Below are 12,627 nucleotides of genomic sequence, written 5' to 3'. Positions count from 1 at the left end.
CGGTGGAGTTGATACTCACATCTACTCCCTTTTTAGCAGGAACTGATCATGCTTGGTGGAGTCACAAAGAAGGGTTCCGCTTAAAAAGTTGGATGATCACTTTATCTTGCTTTTTTGTCGTCACTCGCTTCAAGCCGCGCTCGGAATAGTTATCAATATTTTTGTACACCTTAAAACGCTGATCCACATCACAACAACTTTTTTGATTTTTTAATTACTTTTGTAGCCGCAGCGTAAGATAATTTCGGCCCTTTCGAATGCATGCATAAAAATACTGCCTCGAAACGCTTTGCGTACTTCTCACTCATTTTTGTTTGGTTGCGTTTACGGGAAAGTTTCGAACGACACTAACCTGAGTTAGCACTGGCGTTCTAGCCCTTGAGTGGGACTATTCTGCAGCAAAAAGCAGAATGAAATATATCTTAAAGCTACAAGAAAAAACCGGTTCTTTTCTTCTGACATAGACTATATGTAGATGGACGAAGAAAATAGAAAGTGATCCGAGACGAGCCAGGATTGTAAAATCTGGAGATTACATAGATACTAGGAGAGCTCACCCCCATTGAAATGGGATAAAAGCGAAGAAGAAGACACTCACACCAGTACGAGTCAAAGTGACTGGTGCAAGTAGCTATGGGCTGATGATAATGCATTGGTGCAGCTCAACAATTGACCGGTTTTAGTAGAAATAGATACATAAAAACGACTGGTAAATCTAGTATTGACACAAAAACGCCTAAGTCGACTTAAGAAATAGTTGGGAAATATATGTACTTGGTATCGTATTCTATGCATTATGAAATTCCTACTTTTCTTGCCTTGCCAAAGAAGCTATTAATATAAATATATTTTTCTGCAAATAAAATACTCTTTCTCAAAACTACAATTTTGGACTAAGGCGATTATTGCTTGAGAGCACCTAAATATTAGCAGCGGCTTTGGACAGCATTCCGCCCGATATCGTTTGTGGTTTTTGATCTTTTGCTAGTAACAGCAACACAGAAACTATCTTTTAATATGAGTGGCTTTCTCTTTTGGTAAAGTTTTCTTTTGCATTGGCCTGTCATTACAGAGTAAGGGCAAGGACGATAGAGCCCATGAATAGACGAACAAAAGAGAAGGAATTACTTGTTTGCAAAAAGGAAGAGTAGGAAAAAGCGATAGAAGCTAACAAATACAAGGAACTATACGCACACACACACACTTGCTTGCCACGATGTCTTCCGCATAAAAACGCTGAAAACTATATTTGGAGGTTTTATACTCATTCGTGCTTTCACAGTTTAACACACCGCACTTCATTTTCATTAGTTTGTTGAGTTTAAATCTCACAAATCACAGTATTGCCAAGCCAGTCACTAAATTTTCACAAATATGTAATTTCTCCACCTTTTGGTTTGATTTGTTCATTGGTTTTGTATTCGCAAGGGACCTGACATCAGACTTGTCAAAATTGCGAATAATTAAGTAACTGTTTTGGGAAGGTGTCACCTATAGTATTCAATTCGCCTTGAGTGAGGGAAGGCCCTTTTGACAAATCATATCCCAGAGAATGTTGCCTATCCAAATACTTGATATGGCCGGCAAAATTTTGAGTCGGAAGAGTCAGAAATTATAATTTACAAAATGAGCCACTTTCACAAAAAATTGAAGGAGACACGACCGCACTTGGCGAAAAAGAAGATGCTTTTTCACCACGATATGCGCTGGCATTCATCCTGAGTTGTCCCCGCCAAATTGTATGAATTGCGTTATGAATTGCTGCCGTCCCCGTATTCACCCGATCTGGCTCCCCACGACTTTTTCTTGCTCCTTAGCATGAAGAAATGGCTCGCAGGAAAAAAAATTAGTTCAAACGAGGAAGTAATCGCCAAGAGAGAGAAGTATTTTGGAGAACTCAACAAATACTATTTTTGGAAAATATCTGAAAAATAAAAAAATTGTTTGAAAAAAATGGTGTATTGATTTCTAACACGGGTATTTATTGAACCCCCTCGTATATTTATGCAAGAGAACGCTTACTCGCACGAATATGTCAATCTGAAGATAGGCAGCACTCCAAATGCCAACTTTTCAACCTCACTGTAGCAATCAGGAAAACTATTCCATGCGTCCAATATACATAAGCGCCTTAACTCGCGGCATTTCTTTTAAAGCTGCCCACTTTTGTTGCGTTACATGCACAAATTTTTGGACCTCCAACTTTTTTAACTTGCTTTTCAACTCTATAAATTTTCCATTTCACAAAACTCTACTTTTTAAATCGATGAATTGCATTTCTAGAGATCCAGTATCAATTTCGTTACTCTTTGCGTTGAGAGGATTTACTATGAATGCTAGAGTAGTTTTGTTGATTTTAAATTTCTGAAATCTGCCAACAAATTCATCTTTAATTTTTTCTCATAACTTTGCTGAAGTAATTCGTATCAACAGTTGCACTGGTTTTATCGCGATATTAATTTAGAAATTAAAAATAAAGTAATTTACCGCTCTTCTGTAAAAATACAATAATTAATTTTTCTTCAAAACAAATAAATTCTTTTACCAAATAACATTGGCTGTGTTTCCCTTTCCTTGTACCTGTAGTTTTAGATTCAGCTCATTAAGTTTCGTAGTGATATCCACCATAAAGTAAAATTTTTGCAACCATTTGTCGTTCTCTAATTCAGTGTGATTAATGCCTTTTTCATTTAGGAATGTATTTATTTCATTCAAGGGCCAAGTAAAATGTTTCAACACCTTATCTTTGGAAAGCTGAGTCTCCATTTCGTTTAAGAATTCTTTACAGTTAGCGAGTGCAAGTGGCTGCGAGATAGAATCAGTGCCTAATCGCTGTTAATCAATGCAGAACGATTTTTATGATGTTTTTTTCCAAAATAAATAATGTTTGCGGATAAAACTAAAGAGCCACATCTTGACATCCAAAGAGCCGCATGTGGCTCGCTAGTCGTAGCTTGCCAATCCCCGCCTTAAATGATACAATTGGGTGTTAATTACTTAGCATAAAGATTTACAGATGTTGCATACATTAAGGCGTACTTTTAAATACTCATATTATGAATATGGGAAAAAATCCGGATGGTCAAATAACTTAAGAATCATGGGTCCTGGCAGCTAGTACGCTTTTCGTATACAGACTAGTTTTATGATTGTTTAACAAAGCTAAGAAATAAATTTAAATACAATTAATACCTGAAGTCGTTTGCTCTACCTAGCCTCGGGAAATATATATTTATACTGACGAAGAAAGTCGAGAACAATTGCGAATGAGATCTAAAAATTCCACGTCAACTGAATTCGCTAACATTTATTTTCAATACAATCCGAAACAATTTTCAAGAATGTTAACGTTTCTGTTCCCAGTATTATCATTACATTTGTGCTGTTGACTTCGTGTAGTTCAACATTCCTTAAATTAGCTGTTGAGTGAAATTTAAATTTCACACATATATTTATATTATATATGTTGAGCACTATTTTGAGTTGCTTATGACCGTGAATGTTATTAACAGATTATTCGTATGAGCTATAAAAAGTTCATAAGCCACTCTTGTCTTCATTCTAAAATGCATATAAAAAGCTGCAAGACAATCGCTAAATGAGCTATAATATAAGTATAGCAAACTAGTACCAAAGGTTTGGTCTAGTCACTTTTTGGGACACATATTACAAGTGTTAGTTCAATGCAAATGGTATTTAAATAATGCTGAATAAGTTACGTTGGTAGTATTACAAAAAATATTTCACCACAATAATTTTGCTATAACCATAACATCAAATGCATTCGAACTTTCGAAAGTTTTGCATTTACTTATAAAGGCGCAAATTCGCTAAGCATAGAAATCACATAGCTACATAATTTTATTAGCACGATGTTAAGCAGAGAAAGTATAAAACAGAAAAGGTACAATTTGTTCAGTCTTTCTTTTGATATAATTGTTCTTAAATAATTTCGATTTAGTTCTCACCCTTAAAAAATTTAAAAATTTCATCCCTTAAAAGAATTCCTGTAGCAGAGAATAATAATGTTAATGTTCATTAACATACTCTGACTTGAGCACTGCAAACAAAAGTGCAGCTCTTCGTTAACGCTGTTAATTCATAACAGAAAGTTCTCTTAACAGAAAATGTAGAATTGGTACATAGCTCCGTGCCTTGACAGTGAACCATTCCATCCCTGTTCACACATTCACTCAAGCAATTGCAGATTCTGAGTAACAATTTGGGGAGTACTCAACTGTTAACAGTTTGCTGTTGTTGATTGCAACAAAGGACGTGCAAAGACAAGACAAAGGCATGTTCAGCCGGTTCGCTGTCTCAACTAATTTAGCACATTTTACCACCCTTAGCTGGTTTTTTTACCATTCAAAAAGGCAGTTGTTTCAATAAGAAACGAAAATTCATAATATTTATTTTAACGTTTTTTGATTGTATTTTATCACTGCATTATTATCACGTAAAAACCCAATATAGGAAGGACACTCGTGTTTGAGTTTAATGATTTTTTCAACGATTTATTGCACCGAGTGTCGAGTCCTACTCGTAAAGCTTATTATTGGTAGGCAAAATATTAGCCGCAAAAAATTGAGAACAGTTTGAGATAAATAGTTTTAATGATGGTAGAATTTTAAAGCTATACAAACTTAATTTACACATAAAAAAATATAATTGAACAAGATAGTAGCGTAAAAAGGCTAGGAACAGTTCTCGGAATGCAATTTTTACGTTTTAAGTTTTTAATGCAGCAAGGCGATCGATTTAAACATAAATGCAACATTATTACACAAACTGCAAACATTAAATGGTTGGGAACACTTTTCACATTAATAATTTCGTCATGTAAGGAGCATTTTAAGGTAAATTTACTATTGGTAGGCTAAATATTAGCCGAAAAAAATTCGGAACAGTTTTAGATAAATAGTTTTAAGCATATTAGTAGAATTTAAAGCTTCAAAAGTCTAATTTACATATAAAAACAATATAATTGAACAAGATAGTAGCGTAAAAGGGTTGGGAACAGTTATCAGAATGTAGTTTTTACTGTGTTTGTACTATGTTTTTATGTTCATCTGCCTTTATGTATGCAAATTTATTATTAGTTTGTACATACTGTCCACACTTAATATCATCATTCGTATAAAGAGGTTGAGAGCAGTTAAGTGGTGAGCAGCAGGAAATTTCAGTAGCTTTTTTAGTTTGTATTTTATGTACATAGTTAGGCTTGAACAGTTTTTTAATGTTTCATACCCCATTTCGGATTTTTTCCATCAGAAGCGCATAAATGAGGTGGGATTAGTTTTTTGATTTAATGCTTCTGCAAATTTAAAATATTTGAGGAATAGTGTTTTTTTCCACATTTAACATAATTACCTACATAAAAGTGCTGGAAACATTTCTGAACTAATAGTTTGTGTGCACGTTGAATTCACGTGCTCGCATTTAACATAATTTCTCACATAAAAGGGTTGGGAACAGTTCTCAGCTACTGTTAATAGTTCTCTGTAGTAACCATTAACCTTACAGGCACACACTATCACACACACCCTGCTGGTAACGAATTCGCCGTAACATTTTCGGAGTAGCACCACCCATCGAACGTGCACGGAGACGTACGTGTTGACAGTAGTTGGTCGGCTGCCAATTCAAACAACCAACAAACTTCAGTACTTCCCATTGCCTTACACATTGTCGTTCAACTTGTCGGCGGTTCCGTTGACGGACAACGACACTTTTGTTGGTGGTAGCAGCTGCGGTGATAGCGCTACTACGAGAACTTTGCTACTGTGGTTTTGTTCTGGCTGCTGATGCCGAAGAACAACCAGCAACGACCGACCGACCCACCGACCTAGCTACCGGTCGTAAGAAAACAATTGCGGCGATCTCGGCAGTTCAACGTGGGCATTCAAATCGAACGGATGTCCTGACGCGTTATGTAAATGACGGGCACACGTAACACTCAAACACAATAAAGCTACCGCTATACGCGCATTGAAATCGGGATGTATGTGTGTGTGCGTATGTGAATCGCTATATGCATGTATGCGACATGCTGCGAGCTATGAAAAACTGTTGGCGAATGTGAGTAAAATTGTCGGAGATTGATTTCGCAAAGCAGTAAAAAACAACCATAACGAAATACGAAAAAATTATGCGTCAACATGCACAGCGCTATTTGCACACTCGCCTACGAACACACCGATATGCATTAAAAAGTATGCAATAAAATACGCGTGACTTTGATGCGTGATGGATTGGTGTCGTGTGTGCCATTTTGTGTGAAGTTTTTGCCGGAAGAGCGCCAATGAAGAGAGTGGGCCAAGAAAAAATCTGCAAAGCAAAAAAGTGCAAAGTGGAAACAAAATCGTATATTCACAAGTGAATGAGTGGGAAAATTGTAGCGATTTAAAATGAGTGGAGTTCGCGTAATTTTTTGCATGCAGTTATTTACCCACGCACACACAAAAAATGTAACGACATAAATTCAAGTGAATGCATAAAAAAGTTTTGAATGAAAATCACAAAAAAACAAAAACACTTTGCTTGGTATAGCGCAACAGCAAAGGCGCGTGTAATTTTTGTGTGCAAATTGGCGGAAAGCGGAGATAGCTGGGGAAATGTGAATAGATGCCGTATCCGAATTGTTGGTTTTTCCACCAAATGTGAAAAGTAATGATACTTGTGAATGTTGATGTGCTCATGAAAAGGTAAAGTTCGACGGGGAGTTTATAAAAATAAATTCGTTGCCGGCATTGCTTAAAAGTGTATGAAATATTTATTTATTTATGAATTTGTGAAAAAAGCGAAACGTTCTTTTTTTAAATAAGTTGCCGGCATTTTAGGCAGCCCATTTATTACACGTTCGCAATCAACATTAAAAAAGCGGAACGAAAACTGCAAAACAAAAAAAAAAATAAATATTCGAAAGCTCATGAAAACCTGCTGAATTAAAATTTGCTTAAGTGTTTTGCATGTTTATGCGAAAGGGTTGTATGATTTTCGCGCAATAATAGGAAAAATGAATATAAAAACAAAAATTAAATATTTGGCTGGGTTAGTCAGTGAACAAACAAACGACCTGATTGTTTAACGCTACAGGGCATATAAATATGAACTGCATTACTTAAGTAACGCTAGCGTGAAAAAAGTGGAAAGTGTTATTGAAAGCAATTGAGTAGCTTGAAAAACAGGAAATTGGGAGCTAAAGGCGCACAAACAAGTTTTTAATGCTACATGAATTGCTGTTTTTCTACAAGTCTCCGAATATTTAATTTCGTTCCCTAAAGCAAAAAACAAATCACACTTACATGTATTAAGCAATTTTCTTCAATTAAATGGAAACAATTTATTTATTTTCGAATCCATTAATAATCGAATCATTTTTAAATGAGGCCAAGTGCCGTGAGTGCTATTTGACTTAATTTGAGGAAGTTGATGGGTATTGTTAAACAAATTACAATTTTTTTTATGGATACTTTCGGTAGACAAAACAGGAAAATAACTGAAATTCATTTTAATTGTACGACGGTTGCGTACCTAAATAAACAGGAAGGATGTAGAACTTAGAAAAAAGTTTTTTTATTTGCATTTGTTTTTTTTTATATATTAGTAGGCTGTAGAACTTAGTAAAAATAATGTTTTTTATTTGCATTTGTTTTTCTTATATATTTTTTAATTAAAAACTGTTTTTAAGAATTTTTTCAGCAAGCATAGCAGGAAAATACCTAAAATTTCCTTAACTCCCCGGAAGTTGCTTATCTAAATAAACTAGAGGGTTGTAGAGTTTCGTAAAAATATATAATTTTTAATTTCACTTTTTAAGAATTTTTCAGTAGACGAAGCAGAAAAATAACTAAGACTCGCTTAAATTTTAACCCAGTTGCATATCTAAATATACGAAATTTTTTCTGAATTTTTTTTTAAATTCGTTTAAGGAAATTTGCAGTAGACAAAACGGGAAAATAATTAAATTCATTTCATTCCTATAAAAGAGTCGCATATATATAAACAAAAGGGCTATGGAACTTGGAAAAAATATAATAGTTTTATTGGAAAGTATTTTTAAGAATTTTATCAGCAAGAAAAGCAAGGAAATAACTATTTTTTTTACCTCCGCGGAAGTTTTTTGTCTAAATAAACTAAAGGGTTGCGGAATTTTGTAAACTTTTTTTTAAATTAATATTGTTTTTAATTTGAAACTTTTTTTAAGAGCTTTGTTTGCAGGAGAAACAGGAAAATAAGTAAAATTCATTTTAATCCTAAGACGAGGGCTATGGCACTTCGTAAAAATATTTTTTTTAACTTAAAATTGTGTTTTAGCAGGAAAACAGAAAAATAACTAAAATTTGTTTTAACAACGGAAAGTCTTCACCTAAATAAACTAAAGGGCTATGGAAATTTGTAAAAATATACTTTTTCTAATTCTTATAAAATTTTTTTATATTCATTTTTTGAAAGAAAATGGTTATGGATCTTGGTAGGCATTTTCCTTCTTATTTGTAAAATTTTTCTTAAGGAAATTTCAATTAAAATTCCCTTAAACCTCACGGAAGTTGCTCACCTGAGTAAGCCATATAGATGCAGATCTTTGCAAAAAAATTTAACAGTTTTAAATGCCTCAAGTTTTAAAATAAAAAATATTTTAAATTAAAAAAAAAAAAAAACAGTGAAGAAATAAAAGTCAGCTTCAAGAACTCTGTGTCTGGCTAACTTAAACCAGTTTTGAGCTCGAAAAATAAAAATACAAATACAAAACTGTAGGATGCTAAATTATGTAAATTATAATTTATTTGTTTAAATTATGAAACATTTTTTATTTAATTTGTTTTTGTTATTAAAAAACAAATTTCGAATATATTATTGGCAGAGAGAGCAGGAAAATAATTAAAAATATTTCGTTTTATTTGTAAAATATTTGTAAGGAAATTTAATTAAATTTTTTTAGCTCCGCGTAAGTGATTTGCCTGAATATGCAATGTAGTCGTAGATCTTGGCTAAAAGTTTAACAATTTAAAATTATTTTGAATTTAAAAATCAAAAAAAAAAAAAAAATAAATAAAATTATATGAGTGAAAAAAAATAGATGCAGACCTTTGCAAAAAAATTTAACAGCCTTAACTGCTTTGAATGCTTCAAATTTAAAAATTAAAAAATATTTTATACATAAAAAATTCAAAAAAAAAAACAGTGAAAAAAATACAAGTTAGCTTCAAGAAATCTGTGTTTGGCCGACATAAACCGGCCTTGAGCTGGCGAAATAAAAATACAAAAACGAAATATTTGGATGCTATTAAAACAGTTTAAATTATTAAAGTTTTTTTATTTTATTTTGTTTTTTGTTTTTGTAACTAAGAAATCTTTTTTAACTTTTTTAGAGATATTTTTGGTAGAAAAAACAGAGAATGACCAATATTGGTTGCCTACTTGACCAGCTTTGGAATTTTTTTCCTTTGGGTTTTTGTGTTTTTGTTTATTTGTTGTGTTGTTATAATCAAGTTTATTATTTTATTTTATTTTATAAAAACGTAGCTCATTCACCTACAAATATCATATAAAAGTTATAAAAATTCGACAAATGTCATCAAAATTTCCAACTTTTTATTTTGATGTGGCTCCCGAAAGCAAATTTTTCTTTAAATTGTAAAATAACGACATCTAGTGGCCGTTATAGTGATATGTTTTGCTCCAAAAAAGTTATGGACTGCTAATGACAGGCAACATGTTATGATATGAATTATTTTCGCTTGATCTTCCCTCCGCTGTTTTGTGGAAATGCTATTTATGTGGAAGGCGTTGTGTGGTTGTTGTTCTTGTAGTATAAACACTTCCCTTACATATATATGGGGAATGCAGCTGTACGTCGATACGGGCGGTATGTGGTCATAATTGGCGGTATATCCTCTGAAACATTCATTGCCGGCTCTTAAAAAGTTCAGTGAAGTGAATAGGGAACATGACCTATTCTTTGTGTTATTTATCATCGTCATTAGCTTCTCATTCGCGAATTTTCTGTTATATGCTGACGACTTAAAAATACTTTGAATTATAAATAACACAATTGATGTAGGTAGGCTTCAAGTAGTAGACAAATTTATTATGTAGACAAACTTGTTATGTGGCGCCAAAAATCACGTTTTTTTATTAAATATTTGTTTCCCAAAATCCCTTTTGGTTCTCATACTTCTAAAAGTATATCAAATTTTGTACTTTAATCAGTTAAATACCTCAAAGATGACTGCCGTTTTTCATTTAATACGCTTACGCTTTGTACGATAGATTAGCTAACATTTTACATACCCTTATACCTTCAAATTGTTGTTTACTATTTCGTGCGCTCTAGGCTAGAATATGCAACACTTATTTGTAGGATTTTTAATTGGCAGGACCGCACGTGTGCAAAAGGTGTATCTGAGTTCATTGGCATTTTCTGATCCTATCTCATATTAAACATCTCGTTTACTATTGACTAACTTGCAGTCTTTAGAAAGTAGAAGATTGGTTCTTGCTCTCACCTTTGTCTTCAATGCTATTAAGGGTGACATTGATTGTTCATTTCTGCTTCAAAGTATTTATTTTCTTACAACTCCAAGAATTCATCGCAACACTCTTCCTTCTTATCTTAAAAATTCAATAGAAATTATGCTCGTGATGCTCCTATTTTGAGTGAGATCTCCAATTCTCGCTTGAAAGATTTTTCAGTTTCAAAGAATGAATTTTCTGTACGATTGAATAATAAATAATGGAATAATTAAAAAAAGAGCTTTAATTGGAAGTAAGTTTGTAATTTATACCTATTTTCACATATTTTCATTGTTCTTTAGTTTTAGTCCATATTTTCTTGAGATCGATAAATAAATAAATAAATGTAAAGTTATTAATCTACACACCATCGTGAATTTCGAACTGTCTGTAATTCCAGCTGGAGTTTCCATATTTGATCATTTCAATGGTTTAATTTCCGTTGGCAAGGTACCGGAAAATGATCAATAAACAAGTTATTTACTATTGAAACAAATTTATTCATTTAAATTTGAGGCAGTCAGTCTTCTGAGTAGGCTTCTTTTGAAATAGCGCACTTATACCAAAGAATATTCCAATTAACAATGTATTTTCGACCACACTTTCCATAATTCACTTAAGATATCAGCAGATATCATTTTCCTCAATGTCTTCTACTGACTGAGAAATGATGCCTTCAAGTGGTAATTTGCGTTTTGTAAAACGAAAAAGTCAGCTGGAGCCATACCTGGAGAAGACGGCGGTAGTTCGAAAATTTTTGTCGAGCTCATGGCTAAATATTCCTTCGCAATGATAGGCTTCTGAGTTGGTGCATCATTAAAGTGCATCGTCCAGAAAGGTTTTTTCCAAAAATTTAGCCTCTTGTGATGAATTCGCTTTTTCAAACGCCTCATATTATCCTGATAATATTCTTTATTTAACGCCTGCTGGTTCATTTTAAAATTATGTAAAATAATCTTAACTGGTGCAGCGAATGATTAGAGTCCTTAGGGTTAATTTTAAACCTTGAATGCGTAAGAACCTCACCCTTCTTGATACGATGGCTGAGGGTTTGGTACAATGTACGCAGTGGTCCACTTTTGGTAACCAAAATGAATGAATGAAAATGGAATCAACCAAACGTAATGTCCTGTGCGTAGCTTTGTTTTTAATATTTTTGTTGCAAATTCCTCTAAACACGCTTTTTAGATGAGGGTCAAGTTACTTTTTTGACGGATTTTGTGTTGACATTTAGGTCACCTGAAGTTTAGGAGTTAAGCACCTTTTTCATCATGCGATGAATCCTTTGGAAAGTGCCAAGCATGCCTGCAAGCTAGCAAGTGCGCTTGTAACTTGAGCTTTAGTACAAAATATATTCACATTTTTGCACAGAATTATCTACATACAGTGGCTCCCAACTGCTAACCCATTTGAGCCAATTAATTTTAAAAATAAAAATTCGCAAAATGCTGTAAGTGACCTGTATGACAGTGACATCGACATATTCAATATATGCTCGGCATAGGAGGGTGTCCCACACGGTGCTAACCACCTATTCATATGTCCCCTGAATCCCACTCAACTAATACCTCTCTCGCTTTGGACACAACTCGTCGAAACAGCGTCTGCGCCTACGGATCGATATCCTCGACGTACTGGTAGAGCTTGGTGAGCTGCTACAACAACAACAACAACATCAACTGCAATTGCTTTCTGCTTACTTCAATTTTGCTTACTTTGAAAGTAACCGTTATAAAGAAAGTTTGAGTTTATGCTGCCAAAACGGGGCAATTTTCAATGGACACCTTTCATCAATCAAAATTCACATTCACCACTCTGCACTTCCTGTTGCTTATTTTATCCAATAAGTCGGCAACGCTCCCTTTCGGCAGTGAAAAATGTAAAACATTGAATTAAGTGGAAAATTGACTTTACATAAAAAAGTGATTATTTTTCTGCGCCATAAAATTCCTCTGTTTAAATAACCGTTTATTAATTGTAAAGCCATTTGTTTCATAATTAATCGACAACACTAATAGTTACCGTTGTACAGTAATGACATTCACGCTTCAAAATACACAAAAAAATTATTTGAGAAGTAAATCAATTTAAAACATTTTTTATGTATTGCAC

Source organism: Anastrepha obliqua, chromosome 5 (genome assembly GCF_027943255.1).
Source record: "Anastrepha obliqua isolate idAnaObli1 chromosome 5, idAnaObli1_1.0, whole genome shotgun sequence".
Lineage (NCBI taxonomy): Eukaryota > Metazoa > Arthropoda > Insecta > Diptera > Tephritidae > Anastrepha > Anastrepha obliqua.
The sequence above is the reverse complement of the archived record's forward strand: the minus strand, read 5'-3'. Positions refer to the sequence as shown.